Raw genomic sequence first — 27,272 nt, 5'->3', positions numbered from 1 at the left:
CAGTTCTTACAGCTGAAACAATCCCTCTGCACACCAGCAAGTAGTTCACTTGCTGCTGGCATTAACACTGGAAATGCTGACAGCAGCAGTGGAAGGTTAAACATGTTGGTAGAAAATCAATAGCATGATGCCCCCTTCTGCTCCCCTCAGCTTCTGAGGTGGAAAACGGCCCCTAGGTGCATGAAGGATATCAGTTAACATTTCTCCAGCTCAGAACACATGCATTTATGCAAGAGGCTTAAAGGATATCTTTTATGATCCTAGTGTAGCGATGCTCCTCTTCATTCAGTGTCTGGATGAGGATTCTGCAGCGTTGGTTATTATGCCAGGCATGTGTTTTAAAACGTTAAGTACCTTGATTGTCTCTCACATAGCTAGTGCTGTCAGCAGTTTGCACAGTGCTTTTATGTCTTTTTTTTTTTTTTTTTTTTTTTTTTTCTCCCTGAGATACCTATGTTCGGTGTAGAACTGATTCTGTTTCTGAAGCAATTCATTAAACATCTTCAGTGCTCCACTTCTGTGAAGAGGTCAATTTGTTCCTTCTGCCTAGTGATGCAAAACTCTGGGCTTCAGTTGGTAAATTCAAGTATTAGATGCATTTCTTGCTGTTTAAGTTATGCTTTCCTTCAACCTATCCTCTCCTGCAATCCCCTCCTTTAACATGTGCATTTATTATTCATGAAATGTGGAGAGTGATGCTGCCGTATCAGTCTAGGACAGGTGCGGTTGGGTAGTCTGGCACACATACAGCTATCTGCTTGCTCTCTTCTGGAGGAGACATTTTTCACAGGGCAGAAATAAGCTGTTTCTTTCGCCCAGGTTCCTTTGTTTTTCTTACAAGGTACCAGTGTTGTGGTGGGTCTTTACATGCCTGTCTGATGAGTTTCCTGGAGCACAACCAACACAAAGGTGATTCCTAATGAGGCTCATGCACAAGCTGCTGGATAGCCACTGTATCCTCTCTGAGGTGGCCTCTCTGGTAGTTAAAAGCAGGACTCTGGAAAGAAGTCCTGTCCACAAAACCATTTTGGTTAGGTTCTTATTTTGCATTATAGTTTCAAGTGTGGAGGCATCCATAAATCTTTAGTTATGTAGTACTCTAAGTATCCTATACATTAGTTACAATAGTTGTTGTGCTTTATCCCCCCCCCTCCCCCCCCTTTCTTTTTAAATCTGGATATTTCTAATATGGAAATTGATCTGGATCAAATCTGCACATGCTAGATACAATAGGGTTCTTATTAAACAGCAAGTTCTAGGCTGGTTGGATGTGGACCAAAGGTAAACTTTACCTTTATCTTGTGGGGGTCCTAGATAAAGTTTCTTGATTGTTTGTTTGTTTTGCCATTTTTCCACATAATTCTTACCATTGTGCTGGGGACTACTCTAGTTTTCCCATTGTAGATAGGAATACAGATCATGGTGTTTGGCTACCCAATAGTTCTGGCGGGAGCACACTGCTTCCTGCTGGAATAAAAATCGGTAGAGCTTCATAAAGTTATCCAGATGCTCTTGGTCAATATTAAATGAGTAGACTGGGGACAACAGATCCTGAAATAACTGGGACTATTAGAATATCAAGTGTATTAATTAAACTGTCATCCCAAGAAGGTGATATTTCCTCTGAACAGTGATTTATTTATTTTTTAAATTAAACTCTAATATTGTTTATTTCAGTAGTTACGGGTTTTTCTGAAAGGTTTTTTTTTTATATAAGTGAAGAAACCCAATTTTCTGGGCTGTATTTTGCATGTGTATAGCTTCTGTTTGGAACACCACCACCTCCCACCCCCCCCTTTTTTTTTTTTTTTGTTTAGATAAAGTCAGAGTGCAAATTTAAGAAAAAAAAATGATTGCAAAGAGTACCTAGAAAACATAAATCATTGGGGGCCTCAGGGGTAACAGAATCTCAGGGGTAGTAGTTTGTGAAAACTTTGAAGTTACTTACCTCCTGATGCAATGGTAATTTCTTTCCTTCTGTTATCACAGAAAAGATCTGCAGAAGTATGTACTTGAATCACTGAAAATGTGCACTTCTCAAGGATGCTGACCAACTCATTATTCTTTGTTCTGATCCAGCTGAAATATTTTCAGCCTATGGTTCATTTCCAAACAAACGAAACCAAAAAAGCCTGAACAGTAAGTGATGCCTCACATTTCCTGTTGGAAAAGATTTCAAAAGCTCATAAAATGTCTCCAGCCCATACAATATATCACGTCATATTAATTTATAGTAGTCAATGAACAGTCGGAAATGGTGGAGGAGAGAGATGGAGAGCCTATAATATTCAGCTTTATTCAGAACTGTATATCAGAGTGCTTTTTTTTCTTTACACACAGATCAGCCACAGCATCTCTTCTTCCTTGTTTTAGAAAAAAAATATAAAGAAAGTAAGAAAGAAATGAAGAAGGAAAGGAAAGAAAGAAAATCCACATATTTGTATTATTTTATGTTCTCCAAGTAGCAAGTTCCCTCTGCCAACTATCTGTGGGTGTGCAGCCCTTCCTCGGGAACATGCTGTATCTTCTGAGTTCCTGTGTTTGCGATATCACAGTGCTTTTGCTCTGCAGAGCCATGAATGGGGCCATTATGAGGGACCGTTAGATGATTAAGATTCTGAGAGGGGTAGGCTGTTAAAAGCGTGTTTAGTGAGGAAATTACAAGGCCAATAAAATAAAATGTCTTTGCAAGTTCCGACTGTATTCTTTTTTTCTGTGGATCTAATTTTTCAAGGTCTGTCTGGATCACATTGAGGTTTTCTTTCATGCCTTTTTTATTTTTTCTCTCCACAACAGGAGTTGAGTCTAGAGTCTAAGTCCAAGTTAATGAAGCTGCCTCAAAGTCAAGGAGGGAGAGAATAAACCGCAGCTCTGAGGCACAGACCACTGGAGATTCCTCTTTCAAAACCTGCCTGTGCCACTCACTGGAGTTATTCGATTTGGGAACAAGATAAGAATTCACAACATCTGATTTGTAGAAATAACCCAGAGGAGGGGAAAACAGCCAGAAATACTAATTTCAGATATCATTTTCATCTGTCAGTTTCCTAATAGTCTTTCTGAGCACTAATAGCATTAACCAAATATAAGGCTCAGACTTTGGGGAGGTTGTGCACTGACTGACAAATGCATTTCCAAATAGCCCACAGTTCAGCAGTTCTTATTCTGTCAATACTCCATGACCAGGGGAGGTTTGGAGCATAATTCTCTCCCAGTTATTCATCTTCTCTCTTTCTCTTCCAACCCCCCCCCCCGCCCCCCGAGTAAGAAATACACCTGGCAATTCATTGCTGATTTCCCAGGAGTGTTATTCATGCCAGTTTATTTATGTATTTATTATTCAAGTGCAAACTTACAAAGTTCTTTGTGGTAATCTGCAAATCAAACTGATGGAGGCAGAAGGCTGGCCTTTAAAGCAAGTACTGTAGAGGCAAAGGCAGGCACTGTGGCTGCCAATGCACTGCAGCGCGGGACTGTGAGGAGCAATTCATCCTGCCTGAGGCCCAGGCCCAGGCTCTGGCCAGAGTTGGTAGACACAGGTAGTCACCATGCTTAAATTAAGCAAGCTCTCTGCTGTAAGTGCTTTATTTTGGCAAAGCAACAGCTTCTGCTGTTGACTGCACAGGTGTCGTCTTCATTCTTGAGTGCTGGTAACATATCGTTTGAAAGAAATGGGTATATATTTATGCCTAACTTCTTCACACACTCAGAATTTGGGCTTCAAATTTACAATGATTAAAGCAAGGTGCAGTGTGCAATGGCAGGGACTTTGTACCATTTATCCACTGCTTGCCTGGGGTGGTGGTGCAGCCAGGAATTTTGGTGCAGCCCTTGATGGTGACCCCCTACAACTGAAGAGGGCAACCCAAGGAAGGTTTGTGGGGTGGGTTTCTGTCCTGTGGGTAATGGTGTGGGGGGAGATGCCTGTTCCTCAAGCTGGACATGTGATGGGTGTTGCCTCCAGTGAGTGTACTCGTGCTTTCTCCAAAACAAAAGATACTGCTCCACCTTCGAAGGTTCGGAGACACGTATCATCTGGTCTAGCTTAACTGTGGCACAGTTACATGACATTTCGTACTTAGGGCTGTCCAGCCTGCCTGTGGCTTTATGTCTAACTCTTCCACACACTCAAAATTTAAACTTCAAGTTTTGTGTGGATTAAGGTTATTTATTAGGGTTGTGTTTTCATAGTTTTCTCAGGAATTTGTTCTGCATGCCTTCACAAGGACTTAATTGCCTTCAATAGGCTATTAAATACAACCGTATCTCAGCACGTTAGTATAATTATTATGTTAAATTGTCAGAACTACAACTAGGAGAAATCTATACTAAGGTTGTTAAGAAAAGGCCAAATTCATCTTGGAATGTGGTCAACTGCAAAATAAAAAGCATCTCTTATATAGCACTTGTTTCTAAGCTCCTTTCTTCCTATTCCTGACTTTTTCTCCACTACTTCTGATAATTTAGACACAATCTCGTTACACAGTCCTTTGTTACTGTGTGAAAAACCTACACAAATGAGATTCATTGATTACACAGAGGAAGAAGTAAAAATCCCATCAAATGCTTAAAGAAAGTGAATCAAATGTATTGTCATTTTTCTTTATTGACTTAGTATTGTTCCCTTCACAATGAAGGATAAAAATGTGAGTTTGAAATTGTTGTGTCCCTTTATGTGGTATATTGGTTTTCATGTGGTAGGAATCTCAGGGGGAATATGGTGATTTATGCTGGCAGAAGTTCTAGTTGCTTATTTGAATGCCATCCTGCGATGGTACCTTAGTAGAGACATAATGTTTCTATGTTTTTCATGCCACTGTGTCTCATCTGCAAAGCTCAAATGTCATTGCCGCTTAGGGAAAGGTTACTGGTGAGAAATGTTTGAACTTTAAATGGATTCGTAATTTTGAATAGGAACCTTTTTATTTATTTATTTATTTATTTATATTTTATTTTGCGTTGAGCAACAAGTTTAGATTCAAACACCTCCAAAACTTGAGAGGGTTCAAGTTTGAATTTAGACCAAATGCTGTGTCTCTCAAATCTATGTCTAATATAAGGATAATTCAGTGTGTAAAGAATGCATGCACATGCTCATAGACGCATGTATGTTGACACACATGAATTTATCTCACTTCAAGATGATATTGAAAGTAGTAAGCAACTTATTCCACTTTCAGCAGAATTTCATCAGAGTTGAGTAATTCTCATAAAAAAGAATTCAAGGAAAGAAGTTTAAAATCAATTTCTTGAGTAGCTAAAGAAGTTACTGATGGAAAAAGTAAAAGTAATCAACTGATATTTTTTTTGGGGGGGGGAAATATGTCTCATTTACTAGAAGATTTTTAATTGTCCATTAGTCCCTTACCATTGTTCTGCATGGATTTCAAGACAAGATTTTGATTTGAAAAGGGATATAATAGAAAGGAGAACCCTTCTTATGTGGCTAATGCAATGTAAGTAATTTAAATGTTGGAAGCGTGAAGCTGTGATTGGCAGGAGGAGGGGAAGAATGTTGTGTGGGCTGTATGGCAAAGCAGGGAATAAAAATGTGGAAATGAAGTAGACATAGAAACATTCTGGTTCTTTTGGAGAAAATCACCGTCTGATTTTTGGTTTTGCAGAAACAAAGACTGGATGGCCTGGATGTGAATCCTGTCTTACCAGCAAATCCAGTGTTCAGGATTGTTTGCATAACCAATTCCAGCTTTGGCTCACTTCTGTTCTGAATAAGCAGTTAAGCAGTTTGGGTATTTTTCAGTTCCCTGTGGGCTGGCAGAGGAAAGATATGCAACAGTGATGTGATCTGTTTAACTTCTGTTAGCCTATATGGATGCACCTCTCCAAAGGTGGTAAAGTGAAGCCAGCCTCATTCCCATTGCTGACCAGTGTGCCAGGCAGAAAAGCTCTGGAGTACTCCTGTCATGGGGAGAAAATGTTCAGTGCTTCAAGCACCCAACCCTTCCATTGCCTTCTTTACCCTTCAAAATATCTGCAGAAGTTTTGAGTAGCTTAGAAACAGATTAGAGCCGTCACGTGCAAACTGAGAGCACTCTGAACCTTGTGTTGTTCCAGCTTGAGGGGGCCTGCAGCTGATGCAGGAGAGACTGGAGTGACAAGAAAGCATTTCAAACCTCCCCTATACTCTGTGAGTGGGTGCTAATGCTCTGCTGCACCTCAGATTCTCCCTACAGAAGTCCCCAAATGTATAGTTAGCACCCAAAATCACACCAGCTAGTGCATCTGACTTTCATCAGCAGGTTTGTGGCTATGATTTATTTATTTTTCTTCCATCTGGATGTGATTTTAGAGCATGATAGAAGCCCGAAATGGAGACAACCTTCAGATTCATTTTCTCTCACGCTCATGGACACGTGCAAGAGTATATAAAAATAATTGACCACAGTGGAAAGGTACAGAGTTTATCCTTTTAAAAAGGCAGATATTTGGTTAATGCCAGCACTTCATGCCAGGCCCAGAGGAGATTGCATCCCCCCAATGAAAGCACAAGGTATGAGATGGCTCCTGCCCCCAGGAATTTGCCTTCTCCACTCTTAACCTGCATGAAAGGAGGGTTTTGTGCCTGCAAAATGCACAGGGCTGACCATAAAGCTGAGAGTACACCAGGGATCTCCATCTCGATATCCTGCATGGTGAGCTTCGCTCTGGTTGCTTATTTCCTTACTGCAGTAGCACATCAATTGGATACACGGGTAGGGATTAGGTCCCCACTGCACCTAATGCTTCCTGAGCACAGAGGAGGAAGCAAACCCAGCCATGAAAAGCTCAGCAGTTGCAGCTGCTTAATTGATGGTGTTATTTTAAATCCAGTCAGTTAAATTGCTGCGGACACCCTTTATTATAGCCTAGACAATTTTATTTCAAGTTGGCTTTAATCAATTAGGAATTGATTTTAGCTAAGTCGGCATAAGAACATCTGATCTGGTTTAACAAAATTGGTTTTAGAGAATTGAAATGGGTGTAAATTCAGCATGGGCCTAAGGAAGATTTTTCTCCTGCTAATGATGAGGTAGAGAAGAGCTCAGTAAAACAGCAAGAAAGGTGCAAGTGTGGGGCTGGCTGACTGTCCTGCCAGGCAGCAGCTCCCCAGCCACCAAGGAAGCAGCATGGCATGGTCTTGCTCCATGTGTTCTTAATGACCTTGTTTTCCATTGGGTCAGTATTTTAAAGAGGTCTTCAAAGATGGCTGAGCTGGCAGGAGGTGGAGGGAAGTAGGAGCTCTGCTTTTTGGTGAGGCGCTATCTTGTTAAAATTGGCATGCCCTGGGAGTTGAGCATTATCAATAAAGGGTTTTTAGATGTGGCCCATCTCTAATGCTATCTCACCTTCAGGGCTACTAAACATTTGCAAAATTATGTTATTATTTCCTGTGTCTTTAATTCCAACTTCTGATCTTTGTTCTTCTCAAAAGATTATTTTGATATTTTAGCCATATTGCAAAATTGGTACTATGTTAAAAACAGCAGCAGCAGCAATAACAACAACAAAAAACTCCTGTTATCTTTTATTTGCTGTTGTTGTTTTTATCATGATCATTATGAGTTCTCATGTGGGATCTCTTTATCACAGAATGGTGAAATTTTTCATTTCTGTTCTCATAAATGGAAAGAATAAAGCTGCTGCAATCAAGGACCTGCTACTTCTGGTACTCTTGGAAGAAAAAAGCAGGATTTCTACCTAGGACTTGTTTGCTTTGTGCCTGAGCTGTTTCCAGGCTTGATTTCTTCTATAGGTACAAGTAGTGTTAATGAGGTGTTAATGTGTATGTAGGCGATGCAGTCATAGATTTGCCTTTGATCAGTCGGTGTTCTTTCTTTCTCTCTCTCTCTCTCTTTCTTTTTTTTTTTTTTTTTTTTTAACCTCGAAAATCTGTTTGCACCATGAGAGCCTGTTGACTTAACAGAAATTTCTCCAGGAGCTGAAAGAAACTCTGAAAACAATGTGAAGTGAAACTCCCACCGACTGCAAAGGGGTCAGTATTGTTCCTTTGATTACAATTGTTTGAAGAGCAAAAACATATTCCCAAGGGTTTGCCTACATGCAGTTTCTGAACCACTTTAAATATAGGCTTGAAACTAGTATACTGAAAGCACTATGTAGACCCTAGTACAATGCAGTTTTATTATTAGCAGGATGTTTATGCCAATGTAGCCCGTTTCCACAAATGTAGAGGAGCTCACAGTGCCTCCCTAGTTGTACCAGTACCATAACCTTGACTTTAAATTTGCACCCTTAAGGAGCTAACTTGGCAGAAAGACTGTGTGTGTGTTAGGCTTGAGTTTCTTGGCTCATAATTACTAACACACGTGAAAAATGAAAACCGGGCACTTAAAGTGAAAAAGCTCCAGAAAGTAGAAAAATAATGCTTTCATCTTGCTGATGCGAACTTCCTTATCATGTTGCTTTTGTTATCACTTTTGCTTACTCTTGCTGACATAAAGCAGCATTGACTTTTGTTTATGTGAGTCACACGAAAAAACAATCAGTGTCTATGTATGTGTGCGGGACGTTTATAAAGAAAAACCACACAAACGTGTTCTGTTTAATACTTGTGCCTCATTCCCATCACTCCCCAGGCATCTCTGTATGACCCTGATGCCTGGAACAATTTTGTTTTTGAGAGGATGGTTGTGTGGGTTTCTTGGGGGATCCCATTTGCTATGGTTGTGCCTACAAATCTACCAAGAAGACGCTCAATTATTCCAGGCACTGTGCAAGCAAGCCAGCAGGCAGGTCCTGCCCTCTGCACTGCAGATCCTGTGTTGTGCCAGCCACGCATAGCAGTGGGCAGATGTCAAGCACACAGCTGGAGGTAACAGGAAGGTAGCAGCAACCAGTGTGATGGTGCTGAGGCTTGAGGAGGGCTGGATGTGGGAGGCTTCCTGAGGAGAAGCAAAGCTGAAATGGAAAAGGAGGGAAAAAGAAGTGAGAGAGAGGAGCAGGGGAAGACAGAAGCTTAGCAAAAAACAGTGCAGGAGCCTGAAGGATGGAGCCCACCAGCACAACTTGACAACTTGGTTAAAACTGTGAAAGAAGCTCCAGAAGCAGCTCTTGGTGCTGATGGTTCTGTAGCTTTCCCTTTGGCATGGGGTCTCATTCTTGTTGCAGTCTTCCCCCCCGCAGGCAATGTGGCAGGAAAAAGAATCGGGCCTGAATCACAGAGAAGGGATTTCAGTCAGCCAACTTAGGATCCTGTTCCAAGTCATACTTTAGATGATGCCTGTCACTTTCTTCTAGCTACAAAAATGAACCTTGCCAGACTTAGCTCTACCTTTGGAAGTACTCTCCACACCCTCCTCTTCCCTCTCCATTTCTGGGGTGAATTAGGAGAGAGGAAGAAGAGGTGTCTCGCTGCATAAGGTTATGCCCAAGGGTTGCAGAGGTGGAGAACAGCTGGGAGACTGGGCCCCAGTCTGCGGGGTCAACAGGTTTCTGCCTTGTCTGCATCTGATGACTTGAGTTTTATTTTATTTATTTATTTATTTTTATTTGGAAATACATGCAAACTACTAAAGTAGGAAAGGGAGATTTTAAAGGTACTAGCAAAGAAGAAGCATAGTGAGCTACGAAACTGTGTATAATGCTTGATTATGAGCATTATAAATTAGAGCGTCATCTGGGTTTGTTAACTAAGCTTGAGTGAGCCTGCCATGGCAGGGGAGGGCACCTCACAAGGTAAGACTGGTAGCCCTGGAAACATTTGCTGTTTGCAGCGAGTAGCTCCAGTAACAGCTGCTATATGTTTCCTCATCTTCCATTTCTTCCTCTCCTGCCCCAGGCTTATATCTTGTTTGTTGTTCTAGTTTGGGCTTAGTGTGCTTTCCCATTTCTTCTACTTTTTCTTTGAGCGTGTTTTGATTTTTTTATTTATTATTTTTTTTAACCCCCCCCTTTCCCCTCCCTATATTGAAGTTGCTGCTGACAAGAGGTGCCAGCCTATTTAACAGCTGCCTGGAGATGAGCACTTGGAGGATACAGACAGCAGGTGCAGCATGGGTGGCAGTGTCGGATGCCAGCCGAGACACTGTTAGTGCATGGAGCACCTCCTCTCCTCAGCCTCCATGTTCATTTGCCCCCTTCGCTGGGCTGCCAAGAGCATGTCATGGACGATGCTTATTTTTGGAGTGGGGACCACATGCTTCAAAGCCGAGCGTATTCCATATGTTTTCACACCTGAACGCTTTTCAAGGAGAGATCTGAGATGTTTCCTTTTATGCACATACATTGAACTTTCTTTGCCTGGCTTTAGATTTTTTTTTTTATTTTTTTTTTAACACATATGCTGATTGCTTCCAATGTATGCTTACAGAAACTGGAGACATTTGCATTCGTAGTATAGGAGATGGTGGGGACTTGACAGATACTTGATTCGAGTTGGCTTGTTATTTCTAGATCTGGCTTATTGCAGCCACAGTGCCTACTGCTGTATCTCTATTGATTGAGGACAGACATCCTGAGGGATAACTTTGTCTTCCCTTTCATTTAAAAAGGAAAAAAAAAAAGGCTTGTCTCTAGCTCTGCTACTTGTGAAGACAGAAACAAATATGTAATGCAGACTGTTTGGTAAGATTGAAAGAGTTTCACTGAGCTCTAAAAAATGGTCATTTGTTCACCCTGTCTTCTCTGTCCTTCTCTGAGGTTTCCTTGCCAGCCACGACCCTAGTGTCCAGAGGTGTGCTGGGAAGACTGTGGAAAAACAAGTGCTTGGCACTGCCTGGGTTAAGCTAGTGAGGAAGGGCTGAAGAGAAACTGAAGGATAACCAATCCAAATTCAAAGCTTTGCCAGTTCCAAAGCAAAAAGGCACCCGACCTTCCCCTTATTTATGTCCAATCAGGCAAAGTCTACTTGAGCCCTGGGTTCAATACCTTTGGGGTAGTTTCCTTGGGCCATAGCCCAAATGGCTGGATTATGTTTGCATCTCTAGAGCTCCAGCATCCCTGAAAGTTTCTCTGCCCCAACATTGTTCCTAGCAGAGAAAGGCCCTGATTGTGTCTTATTGTCCAAGCAGAGGAGGGAGAAAGGATGGACATGGGTATCTGTTGGCACCAAAGAGCTTGCCTTTGTCACTACAGGAACTGAAGCAAAGACTCGGTTCCAGTCCTTCAGCATTGCCTCTCTTGTCTGAAGCACTGGGACTGCTCTGGCTTCCCTTAAGGCACTGCTGGGTTTGACTGCCCTGAAAATGACCATGGCTTGTACAGGTAAAACTGGGCAAAATTAAAACTCTCTATAGTGGGTAACAGCAGCAGCCCAAGGCTTGCAGCAGGACACTTGGCACAGGCCAGTAGCCCAGGAATTTACCTCCAGCCTCTCTGTTTCACCTTGCCTAAACCTCTATGGGATCTCTGCTAGCAATACCCTTGTATCCTTGCTTAAAGAAAGCATGGCTGAATTCTCAAATTCACAGAGGGTTCCTACAAATGCAGGCCTTTCCTTCCTGGGATGTGAAGACACTCTTTATATTTTGTACCTCATTCCTGCAGCTTGTAGAAGTAAAAACGAGGCTAGGAGAAATGGCAAACATCACGCTTCAAGCCTGAAAAATCTGCGGTTGCCAAGGTACAAATCTCTTTGAAGTAACGTGCTTACTATGTTTCATTTAGAGAATTGATCTGATGGTTTACGTTCCTATGAAGCCACCGCCTCGCTTGCTCCTAGTTCCTCGCCCTCCCTCCCAGCCCCCAGAACATGGACCTGTCTAAGCAAGCTACCCCCTACGTTGGAAGGAGACCTCCGCTCGTTCCTGCAAAATGAGGGAAAATAAAAATCCTTGCTGAGCAGCAGCAAAAGAGCAACGTTGCTGCCTGGAATTGTGTCAGGAGCTCTGTGCTTATTAGGCCCTGTAACTGCTACAGCAGAGAAACAAGTCACTGAGTCTGTTCAAAAGCCTACGGATTCTTTCTTGCATTAAGTTAATTAGTGAGAACTGAAAAAAATCAGCAAATGCGTGAAAGAAAAGGATTAGGTATCTCATATCTTAGTAGCTCAGTGGAATTGCAAGGAAAAGGGATCCTACTCATCACTGACAAGAAATAAATCTTTTATTCTGGCTTTGGTTTTGAGCAAAATTCATCATGATTTTTACTTGTTTGTGGACAGAGAACATTTAGTTGCTGAGGCAAATATGATAACAACTAAACCAGAGAAACTTGTGTGACGAGGTATTGTGTGGACACCATCTCATCTGAACCGTTTGGGTGTATTTCTGGCTGAGAAGCACCATCCTCTAATTCCCTCCTGCACTTATTCCAGCGTGAGAATATAGGGAAAAGAAAACCCACAAATGAACACGCTCACTCCTCCCCAGCACTTAGCAGCACCAGGACAACAAGACAAACAGATGGAAGCCAATGCATCATCCACATGAAATCCCACCCTTTGTGAAAACATGCCAGCTGAGGAAGAGACAGGGTTCTTATTGGTGTTCTTTGCTGTGGAAAACAAATATGACTTTTCTTGGCTTAAAGGTAACTAGTGAATGCTTTGCTTCCCCCCCCCCCACTTTGGGTGTTTATTGTCTTGGCCAGGTGACCTCTGAAACCTGGGATGTGAAAAATTGAGACTTTCCAGGGAAAGCTCCAAACACCCTTGGTGTAAACTTCACTTCCCCATAATTTTGCTTTCCTGTTGTGTCCTATGGGCAGGGTTGAATTTTGACCAGGAAGACTAGCAGTTCCTTACCAGCCTCTTGACCTATATATTTTAAATGGACAGGATGCATTTCCATCCAGAGCTGCAGTGGCAGGTTTTCCTCGCCTTGCTGATAGAATTCATGTCATGATGCACAAAACTTGCTTTTGATGGGTGTTGGGATCCCTCTCCCCTCGGAGCATTTCAGTTGTGACATTTGGAAGTATTACTTGGGAAGTCTCTCACCATCTGGGCCTCCAGCAGGCTCAGCACCTGCACCGCTGACTCTGGCCTCTCCCAGCAGCGAGCCATTGCTCCCTTGCAGCTGTCCCCTCCAGGCTCTGTTCCTCAGCCTGTCAGCAGCTTCTCCGACAGCAGCCGGGTTAGTGGATCCTGGCCAGTCCTTTTTCCCAACCTATAAATGTGATGGCAGCTTTCTCCACTTGCAGTTAATGCTTGGTTTCCATCCCTTGCTATGAAGCAAGGAGTGCTCCTGCAGCATTTGTGGATGCACAGATTTACCTGTACATCTCACCAGCCTGCTTATTGGTAACAAATCATTGCTTCTCATCTGCAAAGCTCACAAGCCAAGAGTTTGTTCAGCCTGAGCTTTGAGGGGACTGCTTATAGCTGCTTCCTTCCCTTCTCAGCCACAGTGTAGGCTCACTGGGCCCATGCCAAAGGCTCTTACCCTCAGCTTCACTATCTCCTCTGATGTGCTCCGTGTCTCCATCAGCAGCAAGCAGTCTGTTGAACAGCCCTCTCCCTCTGCTTCATTCTCTATGGGGTCAGGAGCAAGTGAGGGTGACTAAGAGGAAGCAACCCTGCTGGGTCCACTCCCAGACAGCTCTGAAAGCAAGATGCTGATCTCTCCACACAGCTGATGGTGAGGCTGGATCTATCCCCCAATCTACATCCACACACGCACAGGCTGGTGCTAGCCTCAGCAGCCTGCTAGGACTTTAACTTGTAGTGGTATCTCCCTGATCTCATTAAGCTCTGAAGGGCTTGTTATCCACCCCTTAATAAAGCTGGGGATCGTTTGGCAGCTTTTACTTCCTGGACTCCTGAGATCTAGGAACAAGGGCCCAAGCAGAGAGAGCTAAAAGGCTAAAAATGTATAAAGCTTTATACAAACACATGCACATGTGTGTATGTCTATATATATACACACACACGTACAAAGCTTTAAATATATATATGTATAGCTGCTGAGGAAGTCTTTGAATATATCACTCAGAAACCATCTGAATTTTAATACCACAGTAGAAAGCTGGATCAGCTCTACTGAAGCTAATGGAACAATGAATCAGATTAACGTCCCAGTTTAATCAAGTTAAAAAGGATGGTTATATAAAGTCCAGCATTTCAAAGTGGGCAATGTTTCTTCAAGTCTGTGAAACGTTGCTGGTTAAAAATGTGATGCAAAATTTCTTTTCTAGATGGTAAGATCCACTACTAGAGAGTTTAGTAACATGAATGGTATTTTTGGAAATAACTTTATACTTTAGTTAAAGTAATATGTTGCTAGAAGACAGAGAATATGGAATGAATATTGGATTTCTCTCTCCAAGTTTTATGGTTAAGTATCATATGCTGAAAGGGTGGACAAACTATGGGAGTTCTAAATACCACTAGCGATTCCATCTAGCTAGTCAGTTTATGTAAAATCATTGACCTTGATCTGAGGATAGACCTCTTTAACACAATCAATACAGGTGCAATCAGATAAGAACATTCTACTGTTTTATTAAAGTGCATCTAATTCAAAACTCAATAACTCTCACAAATCCTTAATCAGAGAAGACATCCTGGGAGGTATTTAGGTGAGTGATCTTATAACTCTTGCTCTCTCCTTGTTAGGATGGCATTTTACAAATAGACATGTCTGTTTCCTCTTTACCCTCTCTGCCATAATTCTTTCAGTGTACAGTTGTGTTGATTATCATGCATTTATCAAGTCTTTTTCCCCCTTCATTTATTTAGAGAGATTGAGTCAAGTGACTGCTTCAGCTTACCTCTTCCCCCAGCATCACTCTGCGCCAGCATATAAATGAAAATGTGGCTCCCTTACTGGCTCACTGAGCCCTATGTTCCAGTCCGTGGCTTAGATGTGTTACCCTATAGGAGGTGCAGCATTAATGCATGCTGTCTAACTCAGGGTGGCCTGGGATAATGAAAGAAAGCAGTCCAAGTGCAGCATTACGTGATATCTTAAGTAGAATGAAAGCCAAGGACGATGACTGAATTTTTAGAAATGATTTTAAGTCAAAATGATACATACTGAATAAGACAAAATAAGCACATGGTAGAGAGCTCCAAGAGCACTGCTTACAGTGAGGTAATTATTATTCTTTCCAGGTGATCCTCAGCATGTTCCTTGATAATGCAAAATAAATTGTAATTTGGAGGAGCTGAGCTGAAGGCTTTTTTTTTTTTTTTTTTTTTTTTTTTTTTTTTAATGTTCACACACGGCAGACTGAGGGCATTAGGTCTTTTAATGTAAGTGAAATAGCTGAACACACTTAGCTAGACCCCTGGCTCCCATCATTATACAAAACAGCATTTAGCCAGTCTATGAAATAAAATTGGAAAAAAAAAAATATGCTTTTAACTATATACAGCATAGAGAGGCTTAAGTGGCTGCAGGACTGCATGAGTCTCCTTAACACATCTCTGGTCACAAGAGAGGAGGTCTGAATGCTGGCTCTTCATAGGCATGAGTCTTTTACTTGTGATTCTGCTACTTTTACTACTATACTGAGTCTACTCACTAGATGCAGGAATATCTCTGTCCACTGGTAAGAACAGGACAGTGTCCTTTCTGTGAAGGGCGGTGAACTGTAATCGGCTAAAGCAGTCTCGTCTCAGTTCTGTACATCCTGAGATCCATCCAGGATACTGCTCTGGGAGCTGTTTTCCTTGTCACATGAGGTTTCTTATGGTGAGCCCAAACCTTTAGCGAGCCCATTCACTCAAGACCAGTTTGGAAAGACTGTCCACACACATTACACCTTTGTATTCATCTAGACTTGTGTCTGATAGTTTCAGAAAAAAAACTCCTTAGGTCAGAGCCCTAAAAACCTGTGTGCAGGGAACATGAGGTGAATATCGGAGAGAAAGAAGTGTCTCTGGTATGCTGAAGTGAAAAGATAAGCGTGTAGCCAAGACATCTGAAAAAATCTCTGCCTCTTAGTCAGACTGTGAAAGCTGTAGTTAGGCAACTATTGGAAATGGGTTCATTTTCAACAGCTAAGACAACAAGCTTAAAGCCAGAAAAAAAAAGTCAAATAATAAACTGGATGCAATTTTGTTATTTAACTACAAGAACAAGTAGCCAATGACTATGCAAAATATGCAGAAAGACAGTGGCTTTGTCAACCAGATCAGGCATGGAGAGATATCTCTGAAAGAGAAATGAATGTGATGCTTTAGCCGAGCAGGTACTATTGACCTCAACAGAAGTGTTACTGCTCGAAAGGTGGTGACCTGAGCTAGACAGTTGTGGTGTGCTGCTCAAGGTTTCCTAGAGAGGAGGTGAATAAGGAGCGTGGCCTGGGCCATCTTCTTCTGTTGTAAGGAGAGAGGTTGAGGGTGAGAAATGGGGAAGGACAGAGACCTGGGGAGCCTTCCTGAAGCATGTTTGGTGCTGCTGCTGCAGTGGCTGAAGGAAGCAGAAGAAAAAGGTTGATTCTTCTTGCTCAGCCAACATAGTAATCATTGTCATCACACACATTCTGTCCTTCCTTTCTATTTGAACCAACACCATGAATTTCCAGGGCTCTCGTGTAGGCAAAGTAGGACTGTTTCTGGCCACCTGCTAATCTAGACAGCTGCTTGCTTGGCTTGTGTTTGTCCATAGGCTCCACATCCAGGAACATGCTTGCTGCATGCTGTGAGGATGATGCAGTGATTCCAGAGGTACTGCCAGGTACTCTCCAATATAGCATGGTGCTGTATTGTCTTAGCTTGCATCCTGAAGTCAGCAAAGTGTTAGTGTTGTGCAAGACCTAGTCACTCTATCAATGGCACCATCTTCTCCAAAAGGCCAAGCTGATTTATCAGATTTCATATGATAGCTTGAATTAAAGGCCTGATGAAAGTGGGTGATTTTTTGTTGTTGTTTTGGTTTGGTTTTGAAATTACTCAGCAGAGTTAATTAAACTCAAATATCTCTTTAAAACACTATTTCAAAATAAGATGTGCTTGATAGTGGAATGGCCAAATGTAGAGCCGTGCTAAGTACCTTGGCCTTTGCAACAAAAGACTTTGCTGATTCAAGCCATTAATTAAAAGCAAGGACTTTCACTGCTTCTGCAATGCTTCAGTCTCCCAATAGCTACTATATCTGGCCATATTGCTCTTCTTCCACAAGGCAAAAATAATACCCCCTTTTTATTTTGCAATCAGAAGAGACATCCTATCATCCTATCAAGGTATTCTTGTACGTTGCTGCTTTAATAAATTCAGCCCCCGTCATTAATGGAACAAAAATAAAGTTAAAAATAATTTCTGCAGACTTCTGGGTGCTGGGTTTGCAGTTCAAAAGCAGCCTCTTTTGCAGGGAGGGTGAGAAGTTGGTTTGTGGACATACATAACTCTTTAGATGAAGAGGTAAAAGAGAAAATACTGTTTACTAATGCTAGTGGGAGAAAGAACAGTGAGTGAGAGAGAGAAAAGCATTCCAGATGCTGCATTATGTCCACAATGATATGTAACAGTTCCATATTAATCTAATAAAGCCATGGGCTGTGAGTAAGTTTTGTGCTTTTGCCAGACGGGTTTGGCTCTGAAGGATTCCCACACCCGGTGGAAAATAAGGATACAAGAGATCTAATTAAAAATGGGAGCTTGAGATGCACAACAACACTTTAAACTCTTCTTGTATTTAATGGAATTTGCTGTGGTGCTAAAATAGTATTCCCCCCTGTCATTCTGACATGAAAAACATTAGTGAATATTTGATTTTACTGTGGAACAAATTATGGTAATAATGAGTCTTTGATAGGAAAAAAAAGTGTTCAAACTGGTACAGTCTCATTTAAAATGTGCATGTTAAAAATAGAGCAGATACACAAAACGTTGTCTGCTGCTTCACCAACAGACTGTTATTTTATGAGATGCATGCCCTTTCAATGTAGTGCTTGACACTTAACATTTGCCTGTCTCAACCCCACTCTTATTGTGAACTCCATTCTTCTCTATATAATTTTGGCATTGGTAATGTATGAACAGTCAGGTTTCAGCTCCTACTCAGCAATTCAAAACTTCAAGGTCAGATGTCAGTGGGCAGAAAATCCTATCTTTGCAACTGATTCTCAGATTTAGACTTTATGGTATGAGCGAATGACCACATCCAGGGAAACAATATGTATACCCAGGCAACTGTTATTGCTGGATTTGTTGAACATATTTATTTTAATTTGTACTAATTTTCATGATGGTGGTTGAACAACAGGCAAGAAAGCAAGGAAGAGACTTTGGAGATGGATTTGCATAGAAGGATTTTTATTTTTTTATATAATGAGTTTAGCAATAAACCTGTTGCTAAACTGGGTGATGTTGCCATAAGTACTATAAAAATACAGATGCCTCCTGATATCTTTTTGTTTTTAGTGTCGCAGCAATTTTAGAAATGCTGATGAAGAAACAGTTTCACCTTATTTTTGAGGATGAAGAGTCACAAACTCCCCAAATTCAGCTCTGGCAAGGAAAGCCTCCATGACCTTCAGCAAATCCTTCAACTTCACTTTCACTTATTCCTTGGTAAAATGAAAATAACACTGTGCTTGCAAGACTTATTAACAGGGAAGTTTCAATGAAGATAGGAGGCCCCGTGGACCACACTGAGACCAATAGCAAGACTGCCAGAGACCCCAGTTTCTCCAGCTTTCATGGGAAGAAGCTATAGGAGGAATGTGCAGGACTGATGTCTGGACTGTATGTGTTGTACCTGCCTTGGCACTCTGTTTTCAGCAGATATTGCCCACTTTTCAGACTTCCCCATCCCTTCTGTGTGTTTGTAAATGGGACTTGTGGGAGGTGTGTGTGGCATGGGGGTGAGCTACTTTTTACTCTCAAAAACTCCTCTTCATCATAATTTTCCCTGTGTTGGCCTTTGTCAGAGGACACCTTAAGAAAACTCCAGGGTGAACTTGGCTCAGCCTTTACAAATGTCAGCACAGAAACTAACACTATATGTCTTTTGCTGGTTATGAATGAAGATTCCCTGAAGGTCATAGCTCAAAAACAGGGAATAGCTGGGTATTTCATCAGCAGGAGAGAATGATTATTTTTTTTTTTTTTTTTCTGTCTTTAAAAATTGAAAGTGTGTGTGTGTTCTATGGCTTGGATCACGTTATGTTAAACAGAAATGTAGGTATTACAGCAGGGTTACAGTTCTCCTGATGATATTTGAAGGTGAGTTTTTCTCTAATTTTTGAGCCTGTGATTGCTCTCAATATCAGTGAGTTAATGACAAATGAATGTGAATGATGAATGTCAAATTAAAGATCTTTTCATTATATCTGGATTGGCTTAGTTTTACAAACGCATCTTAACAAAGAAAGAAAGAAACAAACAAAACAGGGTATAAGCATGCACTCCTTTCCTGAGGATGCATCATATAAGCCCTTTGCACTCCATTGACTGATTAAATGAAAAAGGGCTGGGCCAGAGAAGATCTGAAATGGATTTTTGTCACTGAGCAAGCCTATTAAAATCACTCTATTTCACACAACCAGCAGCATGATGTTTAAAGTGAATTTTGTTGGGAGTGTGGGTCACAGTGGGGCAGGCTTGCCAGCATACGCAGCACACAAATGTAGGCTAAGGAAAACAATAAATGTGAACTGTCAAGAGATCTTATGAAGAATTTGCACAAGATCTTCCTCTTATATAGGACAGAGAAAGGAAATACCTCATAATCAAAGGTTCCACTGTCTTCATAGTTAGCTGCTGTCCCAGCCAAAAATGTAGGACACATTTAATATGATCTTGCTGTATAATGTAATCAAACTGTCTGAGGGATATCTTATGCTACTCTGATAGTCAACAATCAAGTGTGGTCAAGGACAGTCAAATTGTTTTATTGCACATAACTTGGCAAAGGCTAAGGAAAAACGTGTATGAATTTAATGGCTCAAAGCTTTTATTACTTACCCAATAGGTGATTTTTAAAATGTACTTCCTTGCCTTCATGTCAAATGCAAAGTGAAATGGATGGCTTTAAAAATCATTAGTTGGAGAGAGAGAGAGAAAGAAGAGCATTCCTCTGAAGTCAGCCTGCAAATTGCTCTAAAGAGGAACTGAAGGCCAACAGAGAAAGTCCTAGAAGCCTCAGGAGACCTGTAAAGAGTGACACTACAGGACATGTATCAATCCATGTCCAACAGCTGAGATTAAAGGACAGGCCCATGGAAACGTTAGTAACCACACAACTAGAGAACAGACTTTTTGCCTATAAGGCTGTAAGCTCTTTAACAGGGCATCGAGAGAAATCTTGCTTAGATAACCACGCTGTAGAGGTACTCTAGATCTTCTGCCTGTCTCATTTAATCTCCCATAATGGAGAGAATTCCACAGAAACAACTCAGGAAACAAAGGATTTTGCACGATTCATCCATAAGAATGAGAACAAATATTTTATTTGGAGGAGATATAACAGGTTTGGGGAAATGCACTCCCATTCTATGGAATGGAAGTCGTTTTCCAAAATCATCAAAGGTTTTTTAAAAAGGGTGTAATAATCAAGTCAGAATTAATTTTTGTTTCAATTACAAAGCCCAGGATACAATGCTAATAAATTCAAAATTTAACAAGTAATTTAATATTTATTAAAATTCTGCTAGCATAACAAAAGTAGGAGTAATGTTGAAATTGAAATTTAGAAACAATGATTTATTGACCATTGTCCTGTACTTCTGAAGCATTTACAAATGTTCCACTTTACATATGTCACATAGTCATGCTGGGAGTGGCCTGAAAATTAGTTTGACAATTCATAGGAACATCTACAGGTTTATTTTGTTCATTTGAGATGTTAATAAGTGTGAATGGCAAGAGTGTAGCCACAAAGAGTGATTTAAATGAGAGGCCATGACTGGTATGATGTAATTCATACACTACTGCCACATAGTCTCTTGTCAACTGTGAACAATTAAAACTTGATTATAATTTCTATTTCAAAAGGTCACAGAGCTGGTGCCCAGCCTAAGAGAAGAGTTGCCATTGACTCGGTGTGAGTTGAAAAGACAGAGCTCCATCAGCTGGAACGTGATCTGTGGAAACAACCTTGCTCTTCCAAAGGTGGCCTGATGGTCAAACACTAACTCCAACCCTCTGCATCTTGCAAAACTTCACAAGGTCATGCTGAGGAGCAGAAAGGCTTTAAATGAATCCTGCACGGAAATTCGTGGAAGTGACCGCCATCTTCAGAATGTGCACAGATGCATAAGGTTGGTCGCCTCACTTCTGTCAGTGATTTGTCCTGGAGGCATACTGAGAAAAGACAGGAACACTGAAGAGTAAGTTGTACTCTAATGATTTTTTTATTTTTTATTTTTTTTGGATTGTCTCTGAATTTTACCTTGAGCTTGACATTTTTCATATGGTTGTTATAAATTTACACCACACAGTTAAAGTTCTTTGAGGAGTTAAAATTTAAGGCAGGATAGAACTATTTTAAAGGACTTTATAACGACACATTAGAACCATAGCAAATCCCTTGATAGCCTAAATGGACAGAAACATTCTAGAGTACAAATGAGTTAGAGATTAATTCATAGTAGCTTTTAAAAGCTTGGGGAACTCTTTATGTTAGAAATGGCATTAGAGCGGGAACAATCTGTTGGATGAGAGAAACATTCTCTCTTCACCTCTCATCATTCCCCAGAATGAGTGTTTATGGGTGGAAATCTGTCTTGATTCACTGTCCACTCTGCTGCACCCTTTTTATTGTCAAAGAGGTTGGAGAAGGTGAAGGATATCCCTCTGTCTACCACAAGACTTGTAGAACATGTCATGTGGCATAAAAAGAACCAAGAAAGAGAAGGGTTCGCATTTAGAAGATATTAGACTAAAAATAACTAAGTAACTGGCCATGGAAAGAGGGTTCAGGATTCCTTTTCAGCTGTGACAAGTGAAAAAAATATCCCATTGTAATTAGAACTAGGAAAACATGCTATATGTGCTATAGTTAAAATGAAATCAGGAGGCAGATTTACTGCTTCTGTGGAAAGAACACAACTTACAGTAAATAGGATATTAAATGGTCAAGTAACCAAAAAGAGCTTCTATAAGGTGTCGTTGTCAGAGAATCTTCAATTTTCTGTCCATCACCAGTGATTTCTGAAAGAACAGCAGAAAGACAGCAGTTTCAGGGAACATGCGGATGCCTCCTCTTCCTGCAAGTAATCAGCAATGTCTGGAAGTGGTATTTCCTCTGGGGAATCATCATTTATATATATATATATATGTATATATATATATATATGTCTGTAGAACTCTGTGAAATAGCCCTTACCTTTTGCAGTATTTCCTTGGGTTGAGAGGCTCCAGGTTGATAAAGTCCTTGTTCTTTACATGCTTGACACATTGGGATTGTTTCACTGTTGTGGTGGGTTTGTCTCGGCAAACAGCTGAACTCCCACCCAGCTGCTCGTTCACAACCCCTCCTCAGCAGTGCAGTTGAGCAAATAGGATAGCAAAGCTCATGGGTTGAGATAAAGACAAGGACATTGCTTACAAGCTACTGTTGCAAGTGAAACAGATTTGACTTGGGAAAAATTAATTTATTGCCATTAGGTTCTGGTAGTGAAACAAAAAGATAATTATATCAACATCTTTCCTCCACTTCTGCCATGCCCAGCTTCACTCCTTCACTCCAGAATCTTCCACTAACCCTACTCTGAGTGGCATGGGGGGGGGGGAGCTATGGTCAGACAATAGAAATTTAGATTATTATTTTTTTTTCTCCTGATCTATCCCTCTCATACTTTTCCGCTGCTCCAGTGTGGGCTTTTCTCACACGCTCCAGTTTCTTCAGGAACATCTGCTCCGCCATGGAGCACCACCTCCTCCTCTGACCTCGGTGTTCCCTCCACCATTTCTCACTCCTTTTTATTCCCTCCTCCTGGTGTTTTTACTCTTTCTAGATGTGTTTTCACAGACATGCCACCAGCATTGCTCATGGGCTCAGATGTGTCCTGTAGCAGGTCCACTGGAGATGGCTGAGCCGAGCACAGGGCAGCCCCTGGTCTCTTTTCACAGAAGCCACCCCAGCAGCACTCCCCACTGTCAGAACCTTGCCATGTACACCCAACACATCTTTTCTAACAATAAAGTGAGGCAAATGTTTGACTGCGTGCTTTGACCAGCAAGCTTCAGAAAAACAGGTATTTTGGCTCACTGCACAGAGATTGCAAAGATTCTTTATGACAAGTTGGAAAACCTTTTGGCCCTCTTAACTAAGTCAATTTAATTTATATTCCTGTTCAATTCAAAGGACATCATCCAGCCTGCACCCCCGATCCAACCATGTTGTATGAGAGCTTTTGTTTGTTCATGAGCCCTGGAGACTGGGGCAGAGGGCACATTGCAGGGCTTTTTGGCACTCCTATCCAAAAGCACTCCCTGACTTTCCTCCTGAAAGAAATACAGAGCTTTTTCTTGAAAACAGTGTTGCACAAGCACCCTTGGGTGATCATTATAGCTTCTGGATGAATATCACATTCTGAGCATTAATGACCCAACCAGATGGTGCTGGTCCCCTCATATCAGTGGGAGAACAACCAGCAGGCAGCTGGTGAAAGAGCTGCTGGGAGGTGAGCATAGGAGCTCCTGCCTCAGCGTTTTCTTTGTGAAGATTAAAGGTGCAAGTGTGTCAATCATCAGTCTGAAAAGGCTGTCAGAGTTCAGTATTTTTAGCTCTTTAGCAGATTATCTCTTTTATTTTTAGAGGTAACAATAGTTCCTGGGTTAAGAGGGAGACAAAAGCCTCATTAGTTTTGGAATTTCAAATGAACTCAGTAAGGCACCGAGGAGATTTTTTTCCATAGGAACCTGAAAAGTTGCTTAAAGGATGCTGTGAAAAACAAGGGAAAGCCTCCTGCTTAAGGGTCTCTGTGCTAATGATATACAAATATAAGCTGCCTCAGCCCGGCCGTGTAGCAGCCTGGGAGCGTGCTCTTCCCCAGCCAGTGCAGCAGCAGCCCCTCTCTGCCGAGGGTGGAGGTGGTTTCAAAGACCACAGTGTTTCAGAGATGGAGGATTAGAAAAGTCAAGTAGTCCTGTTGAATCCCATGCTTACGGAGAAGTTGAATTCAAGGGCTACGACTGCAAGGCTTTATGCTGTCTGGACAGACTATCCCTCACCAAAAGCTCGTGTAGCTTAGAGAACTGAAATGGAGTTCCAGGACTTCTTCTCATGGCCTGCAGGACTTTCCCTGCAGGCAACAGCATGGTCTCAAGCGCTTTCACATGTCCCACTCACAAAACAAACAAATGCAAATATATTTCTAGTTTGCTCAGAATCAAAGCTAAATATAAAGGTGTAGGAACTTTTTGTTGTAATTTTCTTCCTTTTTCCCCAGTCAAGACCTTGCTAAAGTGATGTCAACTTCTAGTTCTCCAGCACTCCTTCAACTCTGTTTTTCCTGTTTGTGTCTGTTAGTTTATTATTATTATTATTATTGTTATTTTTTTTTTCTCCAGGATATGATAAACTGATACACTTTCTAGCAGACAGTCTATATTAGGAGACTGTGTCTTGACTGTGATTGTGTTTGGCAACTGGGGGTCACTTTTTCTTTGAAGTGAAAGCTTTTGTGTTGAAGCTCTCTATACTTACAATTAAGCTCATTATAGCTGTTTGATACTCATCCAGCAGACCCTGTATATACCAATGAAACAAATGATGCTCCAAGTGAGAGCACTTGGGACAGACAGGATCAGGCACCTTGACCTTGGAATCCACTTGGGAATTTTGCATTCCCATGTGGCATTTTGCCTTATTGCATCCTGCCCTTCCTGTCGCAGGAAAGCTTTTTGCAGGAACTCCATCTGATAGCTTTCCAGTGCTGTACTGCTGCTGAAATTTTCCTCCTTTGCACTTTCTGTAGATGTGCAAAACGGAAAGAAAGGATGAAAAAGTATATTGGAATCATACTGAGCACATTTCTTTTGAAAGTCTAATTTATAAAAATGAGTACATATAATTTTGCAATTATAAATATGTGAAATAAATGCATTAGTTAAGAAGTTATGCTTTCAAAAGTGCTAATTACTAACCAAACGCATTTTACGGTGTTTTAATGAGCACTTTTTCATTTCATATTAATATCCATTAGCTATACTCATACTAGTAATGCTAATAATGTGCAAAGCCATTACTTAGCTACAAAGTCAATAATGGATGATAGTGATTCCAACCCTGCGCTACACTAAAAGATTCTTACTTTGCTTGGTACAGTGGGACAGTTAAGCTGGACTTTCTCCTGGCTATTCTGTGTGAAGGTGTTCACCAGGGTCACCTGGGTGACTCGAGTCCATTGTGGAGGACCTGTGCATCAAAACATGCATACTGCTCCACCTCTGTCTTCTAGGCAGCAGAAGTTGTCTACAAAGACAATTACCCTACTGAGGAGGGTTCAGGACATTTCTGTTTCTGGACCCTTTCTCAAATGCCTTCTAGACTCCTTCATTATTAAATTCTTATTAAGAAGTTTCAGCAACATTTCTTCTCTGAGGTGTTTTTAAAGATAACTCTTCTATATTTCTTCTGATATGTTATCTGAATGGATATTCAGACAGATTATCCTGTTATTTGTCCTTTGAAAACATTTGTAGTTATTTTGCCAAATATATCTAAAAGATATTATCATTGTTTGGGTGGTGGATTGAACAAGAAATGGTTATGTGGAGAAATTCCAGCTGAAGTTGCACTACAACTTACAGCCACATTATATTGCTTGCTTTAGAAAAACATTTATAAGCTCATTTGCAAGTAAAATATTTTATTATACTAATATCAGGAACATTTTATGCTACTAGTAAAATGTGTACATTGTTTTAGAGACTGTTCCTAGATTGTAAAACTAACCATATATCTTGTAAATCAACAGAGAGAAGAAGCCTTAGTGGTTGTCTGAGATATTAAGCATACAGATTTTAATAATAGTGTGTTCCTCTTTAATTTTTAATTTATTTAACTACAATGTTTATTCTAACTTAAGGCCTACAAAACACAAACACAGAAAACTTCTCCAAGAACTTTAATACAGCAGACATATATTTAACTTCCTGCACAGTATCTTCCATCTGCTTTATTTTCTTTTGCATGGTGTTAGCTTTTGGGAATAAAATGCTCTTGGCTCTAAAAATGAACTCTCAGTCCACGTGTTCATGAAATGGATTAAGCTTACTGTAGTGCTGATTCACTGTAATTAGATGTAAGATTGATGCATACAGAAGAAACTGTTCCATGTATCTCATCCATCTCTGGTACCACCTCTTCAATCTCTTTACCAGCTTTGATTTTTCCCTAGCAATCCAATGCATACCTACTGCACAGGTGAGATTTTCTTCCAGTGAAAGATCAAGATGGGATGAGCAAAGTGGAAAGGACAAATTAAAATCTTGTAACTTGATGAAAGCAACGGTAGGAAAGGATTTAGCTCCAGAATTGGGTGATGTCTTCTTATTCTTCCAGCAGGGAAAACCCACCGTCAATCTGAAAATGGGGAAGATGAGAACAGCCTGTTCTGTATCCTCTATGGCCAAAGGTAGTGGTAGGTCTAGCATCTAAAGATGGTTGTATGTAGTTGTTCATCTCCCCTCAGGTAGATTTAAAGCTGCTGGGAAGGTACTCTGCCCCATGCCTTGTTGCCTTTGATGCCAGCATAGGGGAGCTCCTGACACTCTGATTTCCCTTTCAGGTGTCAAAGTAATGCTGTTCCTGTGAAGCTGATGCTCTTGCTCTTCTCCCTGTTCCAGGCCATGATGTGAGGGCTGACTGATTCTGGGACTTCCACTGAGAGTGGGGATTTGGGGCCAGGAGTGCCCTTAAGAAAGATAAAAACCATTATGCCGCACAATTAGGGAGTCAAAGCCCGCTATAGATCTGCAGAGGCTTGAGGCGTGAATCCTTACCAAAGTGAACTAAATCAGAAGTAACTCCATTAGAGCAAGCAGATTAAAAACTGTGTGAAGGAGATCAAAAACAGTCCCCATGTGGGAAAACACAAAGCACTTCAGATAATTGTGTGGAGAGCAGGGAACAGAAAAAGGTAATATCCTGCCTGACAGAAATCTTGATAACCTGGAAAACTAGGCGAAGCTGGGAAAGTAAACATCCTGTCTTGGGAAATAATTATATATATATATATATATATATATATATATATATATATAATCTAGAGCAACAAAAACAACAACAACAAAAACCATACAGGAAAACAAGCAATCTCTTAACATTTATGAAAGGCTCGATCTCCTAATGAAATTAGAGACTGAATAAAACCTAGCATATCTGAATAATGCTTTCAGGGACTCCCTGGGGAATGAAGACAACTCCAAAAGCAGCATAAAAGCAATCCTTCCCAAGGTGCGTGAGGGGGGCATT

At 41.0% G+C, this 27,272-nt stretch overlaps 2 long non-coding RNA genes across 4 annotated transcripts in view; both read left to right on the top strand.

Moving 5' to 3' along the window:
- The window catches only part of LOC118165109, a 51,888-nt gene extending 33,529 nt beyond the window's left edge, over positions 1-18,359 (top strand). For both annotated transcript variants that reach the window (XR_004749867.1, XR_004749866.1), the window contains exons 2-5: positions 1,990-2,139; positions 2,797-6,653; positions 7,591-7,993; positions 18,277-18,359. This is a non-coding gene — a long non-coding RNA (uncharacterized LOC118165109). The remainder of the gene's footprint in view (positions 1-1,989; positions 2,140-2,796; positions 6,654-7,590; positions 7,994-18,276) is intronic.
- A 2,488-nt stretch (positions 18,360-20,847) lies between these two features.
- The window catches only part of LOC118165110, a 59,620-nt gene continuing 53,195 nt past the window's right edge, over positions 20,848-27,272 (top strand). For both annotated transcript variants that reach the window (XR_004749869.1, XR_004749868.1), the window contains exon 1: positions 20,848-21,177. This is a non-coding gene — a long non-coding RNA (uncharacterized LOC118165110). The remainder of the gene's footprint in view (positions 21,178-27,272) is intronic.

The sequence above is a fragment of the Oxyura jamaicensis genome, chromosome 3 (genome assembly GCF_011077185.1).
Source record: "Oxyura jamaicensis isolate SHBP4307 breed ruddy duck chromosome 3, BPBGC_Ojam_1.0, whole genome shotgun sequence".
NCBI lineage: Eukaryota > Metazoa > Chordata > Aves > Anseriformes > Anatidae > Oxyura > Oxyura jamaicensis.
The sequence above is the reverse complement of the archived record's forward strand: the minus strand, read 5'-3'. Positions and strand labels throughout refer to the sequence as shown.